Source organism: Anomalospiza imberbis, chromosome 9 (genome assembly GCF_031753505.1).
Source record: "Anomalospiza imberbis isolate Cuckoo-Finch-1a 21T00152 chromosome 9, ASM3175350v1, whole genome shotgun sequence".
NCBI classification, from domain to species: Eukaryota; Metazoa; Chordata; class Aves; order Passeriformes; family Viduidae; genus Anomalospiza; species Anomalospiza imberbis.
Window position 1 is genome coordinate 9,284,034 of NC_089689.1, and position 19,142 is coordinate 9,303,175.

The window sequence follows — 19,142 nt, forward strand, 5'->3', positions numbered from 1 at the left end:
TGTTTTTTCCGCAGAAGGCAATGAGCTGTTTGCTGCAACAAACTCTTCTGTTTTGCCCATAGTTATGGCCACAATCCATGCTCTAAATCACTGTCTACATTATTTTAACATAAATCCTCTTTCAAATACCCTTCTAATTCAATGGTATGCTGTAAATCAAATACACACTATTATAACTGCCTTGAGACTCTACTGGAGCTCTTCAAATATACTCTTTAAAAGCACTGACTTTATGGCAAGCTTCAGGGTAAATTTACAGCATGATACACAAAGACTTAGTCACAGGATCAAATTCTGCATGCAGAGAAGCTTAATGGCTTTGTCTTCTCAAACACACAGGTGGTTCACTTTAGAAATATATATAGTCCCAATGAAGTTAATAGAATTATGTGTATGCTTAAGGTTAAGTATATGCATAAATATTTTCAGGACTATTTCCACTATTCCCGATTATCTAAATAGCTGCATATTTAAAATCTTACCTTTGTAATCTGGCATACATTTTTCTCTCTTTCAAAGTATTTCATGTGCTTTGGTGGTGACTGGCAGATTTTGTGGTTAGCAAAATTTGACAAAAAAAGGAATCCACTAGCTCAGATCATCGAGAGCTTGGCTACATTGATCACACTAACAGCATTTCTAAGAAATGGACCTGGGTGACAGCAGTCCCATGTGAACAGTCCCCAGGGGGAGGTTTAGCACTATCTCAGTTTGCTGTTGCACTTCAGGACACCGAGGTACATTACAGGTTCACAGCTCTTTCTTCAGACAAATCAAATACAGGCAAAGGCTATACCCTGCCTTTCTGCCCCTCCCTCCCCCTCAAAAAAAAAAAAAAAATCAACACACAACCCCACCACAAAATAAAAAAACTCTCAATGTGACCTCCATCCTTCTCTCTTTGTCCCCATTGACAAGAGAAGGCTACCTTTGCCAGGCAGCCTTGGTGTGATGCTTCTTTCTCCGCTTCATATACATGCCTGAGGCTTTAAACCCTGTCTACCCAGCTGATTAGAAGGGATATCAGGCTGACAGCCACGATGATGAAGACCAGGAACAGCATGAGTAATAGTCTTCATAGCTTGATATAAACTAATATATCAGATTACCTATTTTCCAAGAGATTTCTACTGCTGCACAGCAAATCCACTTTGAAACTGCAGCTGGTCTCTGGGCACACGATCACATGAGCAAGCCAGGACAAGTCCTGAACAACTGTGGTGAGGAACAAACAGTTCACATTTCAAAACACAACTTTGTGATCATTTTGTCAGGAATAATAGGCTCTATAACAGACAGGACATACTGAAAAGGCTAAAAAAGTTAAACTGACTAGTATTTCTATAGCAGTTTTGCTGTAGAATAATCCAAGAGAAAATGTCTCAATGTACTTGCCTTCCAAAGGGGTCTCAAAGGAGGAGTCCAGGTATCAATTCACATCTAGATTGTCTGATTTATGAAGATCCTCATCTGTCAAATTCAGCAGCCTGCAGAAATTAATCCCAACAAGCTAGCATTATGAGAAAGCTAAATGTGATTCTCTATCTCCTGGGCAGAGAACTAAAAACTGGAAGATGAAATAACCTATTGCATAGCACTGAGCAAGACACTTGCAACCTCAGACCACAGCAATGACATTGCTGCCTCAGTATTTCAGATCAAACACTATCTTGGTCTGTTGCTTATTTCTAAAAGACATTTTTTTCCAGTTAAACAGATCTTAAGGAGCAAACCAACCTTCTACAATCTCCAAGTTGTTTACTGGGCTTTTTTTAAAAGGCAGTAAAATAGTCATTGTAAAATAGTTAATTATCACATAAATACTTACTCATTTTAAGGGCAGCTCAGATGATAGCAGGCTGGAGGCCTGATGTAACCACTTCACTTGTAGAGCAAAGCTCCTGCACATGCATAACCACTATGCACTCAGTGAGTCTATACACACAAGCTTATGAAGTCCTGGACCTGTGGCAATCTGCTTTAACTGCACAATAGACATTAAACAGCCAAATTTATATTTGTATAAAGCTTCAATGTAGTTGAAAATGGATGCCTGCCCTTACTGTCTTGTGTAATACAAGAAATTTGAACAGAAAAATGAAGAGAAACTTGCTAATGTTTGGCTGAAGACGTCATACAGGCACTCAAAACCAAGGGACCCTCACCCTCATCCCAGTACAGGTACCTGCAGCTAGCATTAAGAAACAAAAGGTGTGTAAGAAACCTGTTACAGGGAGGTAGAATTATTTATCAGTGATGTAATAGACTATCATGAGATAAGCAAGACCAGCATAGTTAAAGATATAAAGCTTTTCAAAATGTGGAAGAAGCATGAGAAGAGGTTCTGCTAAGATCACTTCAATAACCTCCTACTGAAACCCACTCATATTAGGAAGCTGAACACTAGTAAGAAATCTATAATGACCAATCTTAATTTTGCTCACATGAACCAGTGTTTTCTACTAATGATGTGAAAAAGTTATTCCTGACCGTGGCAGCTGGCAGATTTCTTTATGAAATAATTATCAAACTAACAATCAAGGTTACATTAGACTTTTAGAAATCACACTATAAGAGAGTTGCACACGCAAAATAAATTTGAATTAATTTACCATTACTTGCTCAAGCTTAGTTAAATGGAAAAAGAAACAAATTTTGGTCTCTAACTAGGATTTTTATTTCATAAGAGCAAATTTTAAGGAAGGGAAACTAAGTGAAAAAATTTCCTGGATTCATCCAGAATATTAACACTAGAGTCTTGGAATTTTCTTAACAAAATTTGCTAAAACTATCTGGAATTGATAAGTGAGGAAACTGTAGGAAAAGGACTTCATAAGTAGCCACAGGATAACCAGTTCCAAAGGCATTTTAGGAGTAAGAACAGAAGCTGATACAAACTGGAAAAGCCAACATACAATAGAGGAAACAAGAGATTCTCATTCCAGATGAGATTTCCAGTAGAAAGAAGCAAGTGGTTCATCTAGCTTGGGAAAACCAAGGCTGGGAGAGCAGCTGATCCAATTTCCCAACTATCCTTGAAGCTGCTGCTACCAAAAGTTTTTAGCTTAAGTTATAATAGCAACAGTTCTAGGAACTGGGCTAAAAAAAAGTAGTCTTCATGGAGATTTAAAGAGGAAATAAGTTTTCTTTTCAGAGAAGTGAATTATAAAAGGATAATGACAGTGCAGCTTCTTGGGTCAGGGCAGAAAACAGCAACTGAAAAAGTCACTCCAAACCTACAGCCTCTGCTCCTATCTTTAGCCTAGAGCTTTGCCCTGTTCTAAACACCCTAATAAGTATATGCATTTTATTGTGCTTTATCAAGTTGTACAAGATATCTTCAGGGAAAACAATAACCCAGCTCTGCTGCATGTTTTTCTCAGAGTCAGGGACTGGAGCCATGGCATTTGGATGAAAAAATCTTTATTCTTGCCCAGTTTTCTTCTGTGGAGCCAAAGTGTCTGATTCTGCTGGCATCCAGTTTCAGTTCTGATTTCAGTCCCGTGAACCTGGTAACTCTGGACTGTGATCTTTTACACCACAAAATTTCTCACTGTCTTTGTAGCCAAGTTTATCATCATCATTTCTCACAATAAAGCAATGCTGCTGACTGTTTCAGATCATTTCTCACTGTAGTTTCTGGCCTTTCTATTCTGAAGTTCACAGAACTGACATGTAAACTGGTTTTCTCCTTTACTCCTCTCTTTCCCCAGTTGCACAAAATTACTCTAAAGATCACGTCATCTGTTCAAGTCGTCTTTGCTTTTGGCAAGTAATGCTTCAATATCCATTTCCTGATCCTATTCCTAAACGATCATAAATAGAAAAACGTGAATATAAATATGCCAGTATGAAGTCAATGCCAAATGACTCCTATGTCCCCAATGTCCTATATAATACCAATATAATCTACATTTCAAATCCTGCAAAAGGTTTTTGCATTTGCATTGTCACCACAGGCTCCATGAAGCTGAAACTGGAGTGCCTTTAGTTCTATAGCACTCCAGCCCATCCAACGGGAAGAGTGCAGCTTTAGATTTTTAAACAAAAAAACAGAAAGATCACATTTTCTACATGGCCTCAAGCTGCAACATAGGCAAACCTAAACTTCGCATGGGTAAGTATGTCTTATCCCATGGTCTAACAGGAAAACAAGGGACAAGCTCTCTTCTGACTTTGGGAAAAGAGTAGTGGTTTGTGAGAACATCAAGGTTTATAATGATTAATTCAGAGATGCGGACTTCTGCATTATGTGATAACTACATGCTCTTAATATTTCTCTTTACATCTTGATCTTTCACTTTTAAAGTGTGCCTGGCTGAGAGAGCACCTCCTTTTGTTATGGGCCAGGGAAAACAGATTGCAACATTTGCTTTCTCATAATTTCAAAGGGGAAGGTGGGGGAAAGCATCAGTCTAGTGTATGGTGCTTGATATTTTTCTAAGTTACCAGAAAACCAAATAAAAACCTGCACCAGCAAATTGCTCTTAAGTCATAAGGGTTGAAGGTATGAACAGCCTGATGAGTTAACAGACACCCCTACTTTTTATAGTAAAAGACCTTAATGGCATTCAGCACATTTTTCCACTGATTTTAATGATGCCAGGATTTCATCTTTCATTCTCAAGTATTTTCATTACACCAATGCATATATTACAGTCCACCATCCCTATGGGCTGCTGATGTAAGGAGTCTCATCTCAGTCTGGAAAAAGGGTGATTTTTGATGAGTCCTTTTATATTCTCCGTTGCCCATCCAGCTTGTGCTCGCACCCACATCCTGGTCAGATGCCACAGAGCCAAGGGACAGGGAAATTACACCTTTCCTAGTAGCAAATGAACATGCTCATCTGGAAGAACCTTTAAAAAGCTCCTTTTTTAAAGAGGAGGTAGTTTTCTGCCAATTCAGTGCTCTGAACAAGCCCCACAGATGGTGAGGCAATTTCCAGAGCTGGCAGAAGAGGAAGAGAAGGATCACCTCTGGCCAGTGGCCACTCCAGCAGTTCCACCTCTGAGGTGAGGGAGAGTTTTCCAGAGGAGCTACAAGGGACCATAACTCAGCTACTGAGAAGTTCAGGCTCAAGAGAAATGGCCCAGTAGATGGAGATTTCTTTAGAAAACATGTAAATTATAATTTTCTGATGCAACAGCTGAACTTCTGTTTCAGGAAAACCTTATTTTGTGTTCTACTAGACTGCTTATTTAGGGATTAAGAGTCCATTTGGCATGCTTACTTTGAGGAGGTGCTACAGCCTTCATTCTCATTTCAGCATCTCAGACTTTTGCTTCCTCCACACAGACAATGAATTCGTTTCCCAAGCAGGATATGCAAGCACAGGGAGAGCATCTGCTTGCAAGCAAACAGGAACACACTAAGGAGAGGGATCAGATACTGGCACAAACATTCCCGTTCAGACCTGTACCAGGCCACTGCAGTCTCCCCCAGGCCACACATGGCTTTCTGGAAGCATCAGCCCCTCGGTCAATGAAAAGGGCCATTTGTTCCCAGTACCAGAGAGCTGCTACAGCACGGCACTGGTGCTCAGGGGAGGCACCGAGCAGATGCTCTGGGTCGCTGCTTGGTGGCCTGGGCTCTGGCATTGCTCGCTGCAGCTGTTCTGTTCTGTACACATTCAATACACTTAAAACCTGTGCTCGTGTCCCTGCCCGGCTGCCCAGCACACTAATGCCAGAACAAGAAATGTACTGAAGTGAACAGAGCAGAAGTTAAGTCTGAAAGGAAGGTGGCCCCATTTCCTCCATCACACAAACCAGCTCCAGATGAGTTTTGCTCACTCACCTGAGCCAGAGACAGCCCTCATGACCAGAGCCACCACCACTGAGGTTTTACACTCCCAGTGCTTTCAGAATTAATACAGCTTCAGCAGTTGCTTCCCTAACATCTTTTCTTCCCCTCACTAACATGAGTGTTGCATGAGGCCATCTTACAGCCCAGCACCAGGATCCTATTTCTGGCCCTGGGGTATGTTTACTGGATTCGGCATCCATTCACCTGTACTAAACCCAAACATGTGCTAATGCTACAGGTTGACCACAGCTTTGCTGTTCTGCACACACACAGTTACCTGTGCTGGGTGTCCACATTAACCTCTTGAGTCTGGACTAATGCACAAGGAAGAGCCCTAGTCCCAGCTACCAGGGAGGATACTGTGGACCCATGCCAGGTTCAGTTCAATCCCCAGCAGCAGAGCAATCCCTACTTTCCAAATGAAGAAGGACAAGTTTAGCAGATGCCAGAGCAAGGCAGAAAGTAACTCTTTCATGAAAGGTTTTGAAGTTCCCCCATTTCTTTTTGTTCCGCTGCAGAAACGTAGCAGTCGGTTTCCTGCATCCCAGATGACTGACCAAACAGCTCAGGATCACAGAGCTACCCTGAGGGCAGTTTCTGGATTGTCAACAGGTACCAGAAAACTGTCATGTCAGGCTGCGTGTGACTTTGGATCCCTGGGTCTTGAATGCAAGTGCTAGACTAATCATCCACTTCTGTTTACTGAGGCTATTGACAAAGGGCACTCAATGCCATTTAACTTGCATGGTAAACATAAGTGGTTCTGTAAAGTGGGATTTTTAATTTGACTTGTAAAATGAGATTTTTCAGAAAACTCTGTGGCTGAGTTGCTCATTTTAATAGGACTTTCAACATAAGTTCTTAATTCAGACAAGTTTGAGGTTCCCATTCAATTTTCTAATCACAGTCTGAGTGCACCAACAGGCTGTGCAGCCATTTCCCCCCAGCTCTGCTGCTCAAAGCTGCTTGTGGTATAGTGTAGCTGTTCCTTCTGGGATTGAGCTTGCATGGAAAAGCATTGTAAGAAACCCCACTCCTTCACTTGGGGAGTATTATTTTATGGGTTTTTTAGAGTAAAAGTTTTCTGCTAAAAATCTTTGTCATGAGAGTGACTATAAAAATAAAGTTGAGTTTCCAAAATTCTAATAGTCTGTCAAGTATTAAAATTGTGTTTGAAGAGTCCCAGCAACTATTACTTTTTAATGATACTTTTTTTTTTTAAATGCTTCAAGGTCGTTGCTATGGAGTACCTAGATCACCTGCAGCTATAGGAATAAGCATCCTGTAATGTATAATGAATGCTGAGGCTTTACTTAGTTTTGCCCAGGGCTTGTTTTGCCTTAAAATGTTGGGGGTTGTTTTGGGGTTGATTGTTTCAGTAACATTTGTGGTAGTTTTAAAGGGCTTAAATACAGTCCAAGGAGAATTCTGGTGCTGGTGTTTGACATTTTTCTATAGTGAATACCAAACTCTTTTGCATAGTTGATATTCAACTCATCCCAGAGCAGTTTTAGCAGAAAAATTACCATTTATAACTTTATAGCTAGGACTGCTGGTAGGCAGAATAATGTGGAAGTAGACTGATCTGCCCTTCCCCTGAGACACAGGAGAAATTAAAATGTTCCCTGTCCACTCCTAGCTTAGATGAGATGCTAACAAGAAGCAGGGAACCCTATACACTGTCAAGTCCCTATTTCAAAGGGAACAGAGCATTTACACTTTTATGAATAGTGCTGAGTGCCAAAGGTATTGGATAAAGATACATCATTTCCGTGCAGTTTTATGAATCATTCTGTAGCATATATTAATCCCAGATGGTATGGGAACATCACCTTTGAAATGAATACTGCTGTCTGAACCTTACTGACTTCTGCTGCTCAGAACCACCACAGCCCTTTAACATTCACAGAGAAGGTACAGCTCCCTGTCCTCTCTCATCTCCTGAGAGACAGCCTTCCTCCACCTGACAACTTAAAACTAGTTTAGATGTTTAAAAAAAAATTAAAAAAAAGAAAAGAAAAGAAAAAAACACCTTAAGAACCCATTGGCTGCAGGCCTGCTGAACAGATTTTGTCAAGCTTTTAGATATTTGAGAATACCATGTTATTTTCATGGACAGATGGACAATGTAAGTACAGTTAGGCATGAGGCATTTGGTTTCTCAAGACCCTTGCTTGCCTACACAGACAGGCAATTGCTTAGCACTTCTAGAAGGCCCAGAAACAGAGGTGTGAGTGCTTTTGAAAGCACTTCTTTCATTGAGAGAAGATCACCTAAGGCCAAGTTGTTGTTTTGGTTTTTTTGGAGCAGCAAAAGGTACCTTAGCTTTGATCATACTTGGGCTGAGTGTCCAATTCAACTCCAGCCACAACTCCTGAATTCCACCAGCCAAAATAGCTCAAATCCTGAAACAGTCAATTATTTCCAATAGTTACTACAGTCCTTTAAAGTTCAGTGTTTACTGGAGAAAGTAAACAGAGAGGTGCAAAAAATGGAGTTCTGCTGCTTGATTCACCTTTCCCAACAGTGGCAATGCTTCTGTGTGAACTTTAGTGGAGGTTCAAGAAACCACATACCTCCAAGCACAGCACCATTACCTCAGTGTAAAGCAAACCAGAGCCAGTTAATTCTGCAGAACTAACTGCTCTGGAAATATCAAAGATCAGTGACAGAATGGCTCACAAAGTCAATGGGATGAGGACTAATACAAGCTGTAAATAAGCAATACCTCCCAAAATACAGGATCCTATTCACTTATACCTTCTTTAGACATACAGAATCTCCTAGACATCCTTAAAAGAAGTTTGCAAGTCAGTAGATAAAAGAGGTTTTCCCCATGGATGACAAAGGGAAATCTCATGTAATGACATATCTCATGTAATGGCAAAGTTTAAAGTAGCATTTTCGGAGCATTTCTTCCAAGTTCTCACACTCTGAATTTTGTGAGCTGGTTACTAAACATGAGGCATCTTTACAGAATGCTATGCAGAAGAACTTGAGTGCTCTCTACAAAAAGCTGATCATCCTTCATGAATTTCCAACTCCTGGCACACAGATAATTTTCAGAGACAAGTTTTCTTTTTTTTTTTCTTGCCAAAGGCCATGCAATTCATCAGTAGTCTAGGTTAGGTTTGTAATATATTTGAGTTACCAGCCACAAGACCCTATTGCTGAAATAAAGGGCAAAAAGAGCACAAAAAAAGCCATCCAAAATAGCCATTCTCTCATCCATGTCTGAAAAACATACACTAATTATTTTTTAATCTGAATAGAATATTTTTACCAAGATAATAAAAAAACCCAACCTTTTCTCTATTAGCTAGCAATATGTTCTAATAAATACACTTTTAAATTCCTGTGCAAATCAGACTAATTATTTCACTATGAAATAAAACAGACATTTTTGACGTGTCTTTTGCCATTTAAAAATATTTTATTCTTATGGGATTCAAGCCACTGCCCCTTAAGTCATGCCAGGGGCATATGAATGATAATGCAAACGGAAGCAAGGTCTGAAAAGACTTAGATAAAAAGATTCACTTTAATTTTAAAATGTCTCAAAGCATAAGCTCAAAACTGTAAAAAAGTATATAACTATTGTATACTAAACCAACTGAAAATTTAAAAAAGCATCAAAACAACCTTCCCAATTTAGTTATTCTTCACTTTTTAGGAAAAATATTCAAAGTATCCAATAATAAATCATTATCTCACATTTTTCTCATACTGAATGAGATCCACATATGCTTTCAGGGGTTATATATGGTATCTGTAATCCTCAAACTAAGACCCTGTTCAGGGTCCCATCTTGTCTTCTACAGAGAGCTTTTCCAGGCTTGTAAAACAAACCGCATTCTGTCATCATTTCCCAACACTTCTTAGTCACCCACAAGAAATTGGAGGGAAAAATATTAAAAAACAAACAAAAGAAACAGCTAAAGAGTAAAAGCAGCCCCATAGCAGAGTGCAAAAAGTAGCAACATAGCAGCAAGCAAGGTAAGAAGAGATATTTACAGAGAGGCTGCACTTAATCAATAGAAAACATCTAATATATACACCAATGTTTTCCAGCTGCCTAAACCCCAGTAATTCCTGCATAATCCCCACAAGGAATATATATAAACTATTTCTGTGGCACAGAACTATTTTAACATTGTTATAGTTTATACCTGATTTACAAGCTAGTTTCTGGTCACTGTGTACTACAAAAGATTTTTCCTTTCCTCCGAGTTGCAGGAAGAGGAGACGAGCTGCTGTGCATGAGCTCTGGATACATTTCAGCTGGGGATGTTTCTTTGACAGTAAGAGACAAGATGAGAGCACAGACAATCCACAGTACTCCAATGAATTAACATCAGATGACTTTGGTGGCTGTGACAAGCAATAATTTGAATCCAAACCATGTAGAAGGCCTAATTCTGTTCAGGCATAAATTGGAGCAACTCCACTGAAGCAAATCCAATTTGCTGCAGAGGTATCACAGGATGCACACACTGCAACTCTGGGCACTGCAGGGCTCACAAAGGCTCAGCACCGCACATGGACACACAGGCTCTGTTTTCTGGAGAAACCCTGGGGCTATGGGAAAAGACTCCCCACACCTTTATCGCTGGATTGGCACCACCCACGGTGACAAACACCAATCCCAGCTCACTCTTCCACAGCAGCAACTTCTTTCTGCAAGGACTGTAAGTTACTGCAATAGCCAAAAATTGCCTTGGCACCTCTCAGAGCTCCTGTTTTAGGATCACTTCTCCAGCACTATAAAGAAAGCTGCAATCCTTCCCCTTGAGATCCTATATGACACCTGTGCCAGCTCCCCCTGCTCCATTTCCCACCTCCTTCCTAGCCTTCCTCTTCCTAAACCAGTGCATAGGCAGGACTAACAGCAGGTTTTTCATCTTCTTGTTCAATGTTTTCGGCCTCCTGGGACTCAGAGGTGGTGTCAGGGCATATCAGCACCTGCACGCGCACAGGAGGGAGGAAGGCCCTGTGCTCCCAGTCTGACCAGCCAAGGCAGGGGCAGTTTGCACATGGAGTGGTCCTTCCCAGTGCTGCCTCTGTCCTGAATGTCTTTGCCATTCTTGTTCATTCCCTCTGGACATGAGGAGCTGAAGATGTGGGCGTTAACTTACCAATGCAATAGGATACCCCTGCATTTTGGCAAAAACTCAAAGGCAGTTGTGTTGCCACCTATGTCTGCTGTGACTACAAAAAGTAATTGCATTTCTAATTTGCAAATGCAAGTTATTCCACAGATTTCATTAATCTGTTCCTAAAAATGCTAAGGAAGTGGGAGAACTGTTTAAGGATAGGTCAAGAGGATAATTTAATTGTTATTTAATAGAGCAATGTGTCCATGTTTATTTAACAGTTTCCCCCTAGCCACTGGCACACCATTATCAAATTAAATAACATCTAATCAGGCTATCAAATTATTGTATTCTTTTATGAACCAGCAAATGCTTAATGGGTTTCATTTTCAAAACAAGAAGATTCATATTGCAGGAGATTAATGCTATGAAAAAAAATCTATATTAATATCTCTGAGCAATAATGGATATGAATTAATGGATAGATGACCTAGTTACAAAAATGTGATGCTTTTAAAAAATTCAATATTATGTATCTTTAAACCTCACAATGTGAATTCTTTGAATATACTTCAATAAAGAAGCCTTCTGTTATGCAAAAATGTTATACATTCTGACATAGAAACATGAGTTTTGTTTGAATTGAAAGAAATCCTGACATGGTCCTCCAAAGAAGGAGGGTTCCATCCTAATGCAGCTGGCAGGCCAAGGCTGGCTGGGCAGTGTCCATTGCTGCCTGCCCGAGTCTCAGCCCAGAGTAGCACTGTGCTGATGGCCTCAAAGGTGTTTTGACCCACACAGCCACTGTTCCTTCGGTCTGCAGGCCACGCTGCTGACACCAAAAGGAGAAGCTTAACGCAGCAAAGGGGGCTGGCATTCCCCACCGCCCCGCAGAGTGCTCTGAGCGCTTCAGTGACAGCCTCTGCAAAGGAAAGGCTGGGGAAAGGACCAGCAGCTGCCTCCCAGCCCGCAGCCAATCTACAACTCTGTGTGCAACATCTCTAGTTTCTGAATTGCATATCTAAGCAGTTCTATACTCTTTCAAAGCTGAATTGAGCACAGATTTCATCATTAGTTCCTTCTGAGAATAAGAAAAATGCCCAAATTACATGTCCTGTCATTAATAGTATTTTTCTTTGTCTTATACCACAATTTCTTCTGTTTGCTCAACCAATTATTCCTCCCTTCTCTACCCAGCTCCTACTACTCAGCTTCAATGCAGCCAGTCATTTCCTACATTCCATCACCATGCAATAAAACTGCTTCAGAGCAAGATGTTTCAGACTCGAGGCATTTAAATCAAGGTTAGACCTTGCAATTTTACAGCAGTAATGCCTCCAGAAATGAAGCTAAGGCCATGGCGACTTCATAATTTTTTAATGCTATGTCTTATTTCAGGATGGAGAATTTTTAGGGAAGCTTGAAAGACTGGGAAAACAAAAACTGAATGTTTTTAGTAGCTTCCTGTTGTTTGTCTCATAATGCTGTCACAGTGAATCAGTAGCTCAGAGTTGTAAATACTATCCTACCTCATCTCTCTGGTTATTACTCAGCCAAGCCTTTCTAAAATATTTAAGTTATCATTCTCTCTCTATTAAAACAACAGATGGAATTCCCAACCTTCAATTTTATGTCAGGATTCTGCAGTAATTTATTAACAGCTTGAACTCTGTTCTCTTGAGGGTTTAACCTGATGGTTGAACCCAATTACATTACAGTCCTTTGTTCATCAAGGGACATATGTAATATGATATTAAATATGAAACAACTTGTGCCTGAATAATGTAGTCTTTGTGATACAAATTGATGGAGTGTGGAAGCCCAAATTTCAAGATCATAAACTATTCTTAGTTCTGATTTTATATCACAAAAATTCAGGACTAATTCCACTGCTGTCAGCTGACTTACTAATGTGAAACTGGCATAAATTAGAGCTGAATCATGGTTTGTCTCTCTCATTATTGTCAAGGCATGCTGAAGTCCTAGTCATGCACTCACAAGCTGGTTTATGACTCCCAGAAATCAGTATACATTTACATCAGTATATCTCTCCTCCAGATCATCTCAGTCCCACCAACACAAGCCAGAGGAACCCCTCCACAAACAGTATCCAGACTGTAATTCCATGCAGCTCAGAGTGTCTCACCACGGTATGGAAACCTCCCACACAGAGTGGGAAATCTGCTTTGCTCTGGCAGTTATATTTGCCATTGTAAAATCACTCCTTTTAAGCTGACTTTGGCAGGTTAGTATATTGCTTTTTCCATTATGAGTCTTCCCTTCCTACCCTATTTTTTTCCTTCTTGCATCACGATGCAAGCTTGAATGTTCGTTATTGTACTTCTCCCACAGTTTGCTCCTAGTCCCACACTTTCTGGATGGCATGGCATTCCTGAGCTCCTCCATCTGGCTCGTGTGTCCCTGCTTTTTACCTATGTTCCAGACACTTCCAATGCATTTAAAAAAAACCTAATTAAGAAGTTAGGCCAATGAACACCTAATAACCAGGGAAAACATCACTGGCTAAAGATATCTTGCTTATTTTGAGGCCATTTACATGTTCATCCCAAGGCTCAATGTCCAGCTGAAGCATTGCTGTCAAAACAGTTCTCAGTAACACAGGGGACTAAATGCATTTTTTTCATGTTAAGTTATAATTACAGCAGAAAAAAAGTGTATTTTGAAACATCCAGCACACTGAAATCAGCAGGCTGTCAGCATACTTGGCACACAATAGGAAGGACAAAATGGGTGGAATCACGTCTCCCTGAAGTGCAGAACTCAGAAAACCCACACCTAAAGTGGGAGAGAATCTGTCTATCATCCATGGGGGAGAAGCAAGCACCTCAAAAGTATAAATAACTTGACTGGAGGACAGATGTTTCAGAGAGATTATTTGTACTTCAGAAGAATACAGTCACTTGACAAAGAGAGTAGCTGTCAGGTCAGGTATGGGCACCGACAGTAGGGAGCAATTCTGCACATGGTACTCAAGGGGAACAATATGTATATTAAATATAACCAGTTGCCCTGATGCTTTAAAACACCACTTTAAAACACCTGACCACATGGTCCTGCTCAAAATCATCTTCATTAAAACAGTCCTTATATACTAAGTCTAGAGATGGCCAGGAAGAACAGACCTTTTGCTTTGCCAGATGTCATTCTGCTAGAAAAACTGTATTTGTACTTCTAACTGAGGAAAAAATGTAGTTCAAAGACTGAAATTACGTTTCCATCCCATGAAGCAGTTTTGCTGCCAACTCTAAAAACTTTAAAAGCAAGAATGGATTTTGAAATTATTTCATCAGAGAGCAATAACACTTTCTTTATGGTTCAGTTTACCATTTGTAATTGATGGTGTTAATCTACACAGAAGTATTCTAAATTCCAGTCCTAAAGAAACTCTAACCTCTATCTAAGTTTGTTTTCTGGAACTGAGAAAGAGCAAAGCACACAGCTGAGTTTTGAAGGAAGTCTAGGGAGTTTGAAATTATTACTGTTCATATAGGAGGATCCCTGCTTCTTTTAATTTTTTATAAGCTCATTTACTTGTTTGGATCCTTCATGTTCTCAAAGCTTGTCATATTTTTATTATATCTTTTAAAATCCAGTCAAAAAGTTTGATGATTGACTCCATCCCAAAGCTTTGTGAAGGAGGACTTTGGCTGCATTGTTCCAAGTGCCTTCATCTATCTGATAATTCCCTTTGCCTGGAAAGGGAAGATTGCTTAGGAAGGTTGGCCCCTTCCAGCTGAATCACTGGCATACACAACAAACAAGCAAACCAAACCCAAGTAACTCCTGTCCTTGTTCACACATTTTAATACAACCAACCTTTTTCCCCATCTACAGAGCATGAGTCCAGAATCTCTGAAAAGCACTCAGTTGGGTTTTTTTTTCATTACAATTCCTCATGCAGTCCAAGTTGAACTGAGATCAAGTTCTATTTTAATTATTCTATTGTGCTTTTGGTGTTTAAACAATCATATCTCATGGCAGAGACAGCTGCAGTTCGAAAGCACATGCAAATATCTCTTTTTTGGGTAAGTATCAATCTGCCATGGGTGATAGTAATAATTTCAGATGTATAAGAGAATTATTGGCAAGCCTGCCCCAAGACTGAGGTAAGTAGTCCTTGGTCTCTCCCTTCATGAATGCATTGCTATGGGAGATCATGATACTGGTGCAATTGCACCAAGTCTTCAAACAGCCCAGTATGAATATTAGATCTGAAATGAAGGGTTTGCTTTTGTGACAGAGCAAATATTATATATTTCCCAGCAGGCTGGGGACACACTGCTGTGGCCTCTCTCTTCCATCTCTGGGGAAGTCTGATGCTCCTTGCTCTCCCACACAGGCCCCATCCCACCAGACAACAAGGCTGAATTTCCATGCTTGGGGGTGACCTGTTTTTTTTAGACAAGAGCAAGTGAACTAAGAGCTTCCAGCTCTCAAAATACTCACACATTTCAAGACTTAAGGGAGCTGATTTTAGAAGTGTTCCATTAAGCCTTTACTTCATTCACTGCCAAAATCTCTTAAGATTTTGAAGTGTGTTTCATCTCTGCCTTACCTGGCTGTGAGGAGTGCTAGAGCCCCCATGGGACACAGGGTCAGTCAGCTCAGGTGCTCAGTCTCCTGCACTGCATGCACATCAGATGTTTTTCTCTACTGGAAATTGTTTTCCCCATCATTCTGAGCAGTGTAATACAGTAACACATTGCATGGTGGAAATGAGAACTTTTTCTTAAAATCAAATATCTTCAGTTAGCAGCACACAAACCAGAGAGCACCAGACTTCCCACTTACGAGTCAGTTGCTTAGCACTTAGAAAAGGGACACAAACACTTGCATAATCCAAAATTTCTATGAGTCCAAATCTTGCATATTTAAGCAATGTGCAGAGTCAGGGTTACTACAAACTCAGCATTGGCATGCTATCTATTGGACTATAATCAAACATTAATTAATTTGGGCTATTGCTTTATAAATGCTCATGGGACATTTTTAAAGCACATTCTCTATGGAGAAAGAGAAATAAGTAACATTGCTCATGCTATGAGCAACATAACCTTAAACAGTCCTTAGCTACTACACAGTAAACTGGATATGAAAAATCAAGGGGCTCTTCGAAACCTGATTCTTCAGCAACTCTGTCATACAAAGGTGGCACTGTCACACAGCTGAAGAGGCAGAGCCCAGAAAACAGAAGGGACGTTCAAAGTTGACACATGAATCCTTTTAAACCGCCAGTGCCTTGGCACACTGCTGAGCCTGGCCTTGTCCTTCCTCATGCTCACCCCATTAAAGGCAATGAGAATGAGGTCTTGGAGGAGTTGAAACTGGGCCCTATATGGGGAATTTTACAGAAGTCACACTGGTTAATAGATGCTTTTAGGTGGCTAAGAAAACAAATAGAGAGCTGTTATCTTCCTGACCCTGATGGCTTTGAGGTTTTGTTTGGTTTTTTTTTCTGCAGCATAAGCAATAAAGTAACTTATTTCTATTTAATTGGGATTTTTTTTTTTGCTGTTCTCTAATAATAGAAGAAAAAAACAAGAGTTATGGATTAGTTACAAATGCAGTAGTGCTTCTTAATAACAAATCAAACCTTACCTTAGAGTCTGAGCTCTCTTAAACCAACAGAGACAAGCAATGGGGAAGGTAGGACTCGTGCTTCTCGGAAAACAACAATAATAATTTTGCATTTAAAGACTTCTTTCCTATTTTGCTGTTATACAATACTATTTCTGTACAAAACTAGTTGGTTTGGGTTTCTTCATAGACACAGCAAGAGAGCTCGTGATGCACACTACCCTGGAGCATTACCTCAAGCAAAAAAACTCTTCTGTATCAAGCTGGCAGCATGCACATGAAATCCATACTCTACTGGCAAATATTGATCCCTCTGAGCAAGAGCTAAGTGAATTTCACTGATCCAGTCAGGCAGGTGGCTTATCATCCTGTGTGCAATGAGGAAAGGGAGTAGACCTCTCTAGAGACAAGGATCCACAACAGGTTAGAGAGAAAGGACACCTTACTGTCCAAGCTGAGAGCTTTGGCTGTTTCTTTAGCTGCTCTGTAAAGCTCTTGCCACATGGGTAGAACTCAGAGAAGAGGCATATGCCAGGTCCTAGACTCACAAGTTATGTACAGGAGAAACTGGAAAAGCATTGATAGAGCTGCCACAGAAAGAATAAAAGGACTCTGTAGACCATAAATAAAGCTCTTCATCCCAAGAAGGGACTCTTCTAGGTCTCTGAAGAGTAGAGTAAAAAAAAACCTTCAAATTTCTCCTTACAGTTTGACTAAACTGAAAAAAATAAGTACAAGAGCAGTACTTTGCTTTATTAGACTATTCCCAGGCACAAGCAATAAAAGTTAAAGTTAATACTGTTCAATTTAGATGACATGAAGATGATTGTTTACAGCACTCTGCTAAGTCATAAACAAGCACTCAAAAGAAGCTGCACTCAACAGCCTGCAGTGCACATACAGCCTTTGGCTGGTGTTTGGCACAGGGCTGGGTGAAGAGAGCTACAGAAAAGGCTCTTGCTCATTTTTCTAGCTCCAAAGGCTTCAAAAGTGACATCCCCACTAAAATGAGCGATGTAAAAACAACATGACTGTGTATAATTTCATCATCACCATGTCATCAGCAAATACCTGATAATTATCTCAAGGCAACCATTCTTAATTACTCATTATTTTAAAGCATAGAAATATTAGGGGAAGAATTACTCAAAAGTAAAAGCAGCCCTAAATGGGGACCAGAAGCTTTGTCCCACTGCTGACAGGAACAGTGTTCCATGCCTCCTAGGTGTGAGGCACAGCTCCCTCAGACCTCAGTTCAGACCGGTGCCAGCCACAGTCAGCAGCACCTCATACATAACAATCAGCCTGGTTCAAACATCATTCAAGATATTTTTCTTCTTTTCAAATGTCAGCCGAGATAAACAACTTGAATAAGAGCTGGGAAAGGCAGTCTTGAAGGAAGTTAAACCCAATGAAAAGAGAGCTAATTCCCTGCAACCACTGAGGCTACCCACATGTTCAATGCAGAAAGTTACCTACAGTGTTGAAGAAAACTTATTCCGTCAAATCTTCCACTGGAGGCAGCAGTTGAGAAGAAGTTTTGGCTTTTTGCTGAGATGAAAGTCCTCATGCTTGGTATTTTTATCTGGGTTTACCAGTTTCTTCTGCTTAAAGGCAAAAACATGCAGCCATTGGGCAGTTGTAGGCTGCCATTACACCTGTTGCAGGAAAAGGCAGCTCAGTTCAACCGTTGATTTATGAAAATAGAATAGTATAACAATACTTTACTCCCAAAGCCTTCTCTCCTGAAAGAAACCCACCAATGCACATACTCTACTCTTCCAAATATGTTTAAACAGAAGCCCACTAATCACAAACAGCCTTAGTAGCAGAAATCTTGACATGGTTCCTTTAGGATAGCGCCAGAGTTACACACAGCTAAGACACAGAAAGACCCCTGGGCTGAGCTTAGAGCCCTGGGCCTCAGGGGCAGGGAGGGCATGGGAGGGTGCCCGGGTGGGGCTGTTCAGGGCATAAAGGCTTAGTGGTGCCCTCAGGGACCAGGGAATCAGTCCTACTCCTTTCAGCTGCCCAACATACTTTATCCTTTAACATCCTTTTTTTAGCTGCCAAACATACTATATCACCCTCTTTAGGTTCGGAGGGAAGATGCATGTATGTCCCATATATGCACACACAGAATAACCCCCCAGAGCACTTTCTCCAGCTCTGCCCACCATTGGAATTAGCTAAAACACCTGCATTCTGTCCTGTAGGAAAGCCTTCACTATCTTGCTCAGTAAGTGACTTCATCCAAATAATTGCAGGTTTCTGCCATATGTGAGGTGGTTTGTACCATTGGTATGGGATAAAAACAACATGGTAGAAATCCCTTGTTTCATGGAGCTTCCACCAGGACTATCACCCCTTGATAAAAATACATTTCTTGCTGTCCATAGGTCACAGTAGAAGACGGGTAATAAAGCCTTCAGTCTGAAGCTGTGTCAGGAAACTCCCAACTTTTCATCCCTGCTTTCAGAGATGGAAAGGAACCGGGGACAAGCATGAAGGCAATCTCTAGAGGCAGCAGCAGAGTGGCTTCAACCAACAGATTCTAGATCACATGAATTATGTGTCTACTGTCTGCACCTGTAAATGGTCTTTCCAGCTCGGCAGAAATCAGTCCTGGCAGAATCCCCTCCT

At 40.6% G+C, this 19,142-nt stretch overlaps 1 long non-coding RNA gene across 1 annotated transcript in view; it reads right to left on the minus strand.

Annotated features, from left to right (window-relative positions):
* Positions 1-829: 829 nt before the first annotated feature.
* LOC137479248 (uncharacterized) overlaps positions 830-19,142 on the minus strand; it is a 58,932-nt gene continuing 40,619 nt past the window's right edge. Inside the window, exon 4 of the long non-coding RNA XR_011002085.1 lies at positions 830-1,487. This is a non-coding gene — a long non-coding RNA (uncharacterized lncRNA). The remainder of the gene's footprint in view (positions 1,488-19,142) is intronic.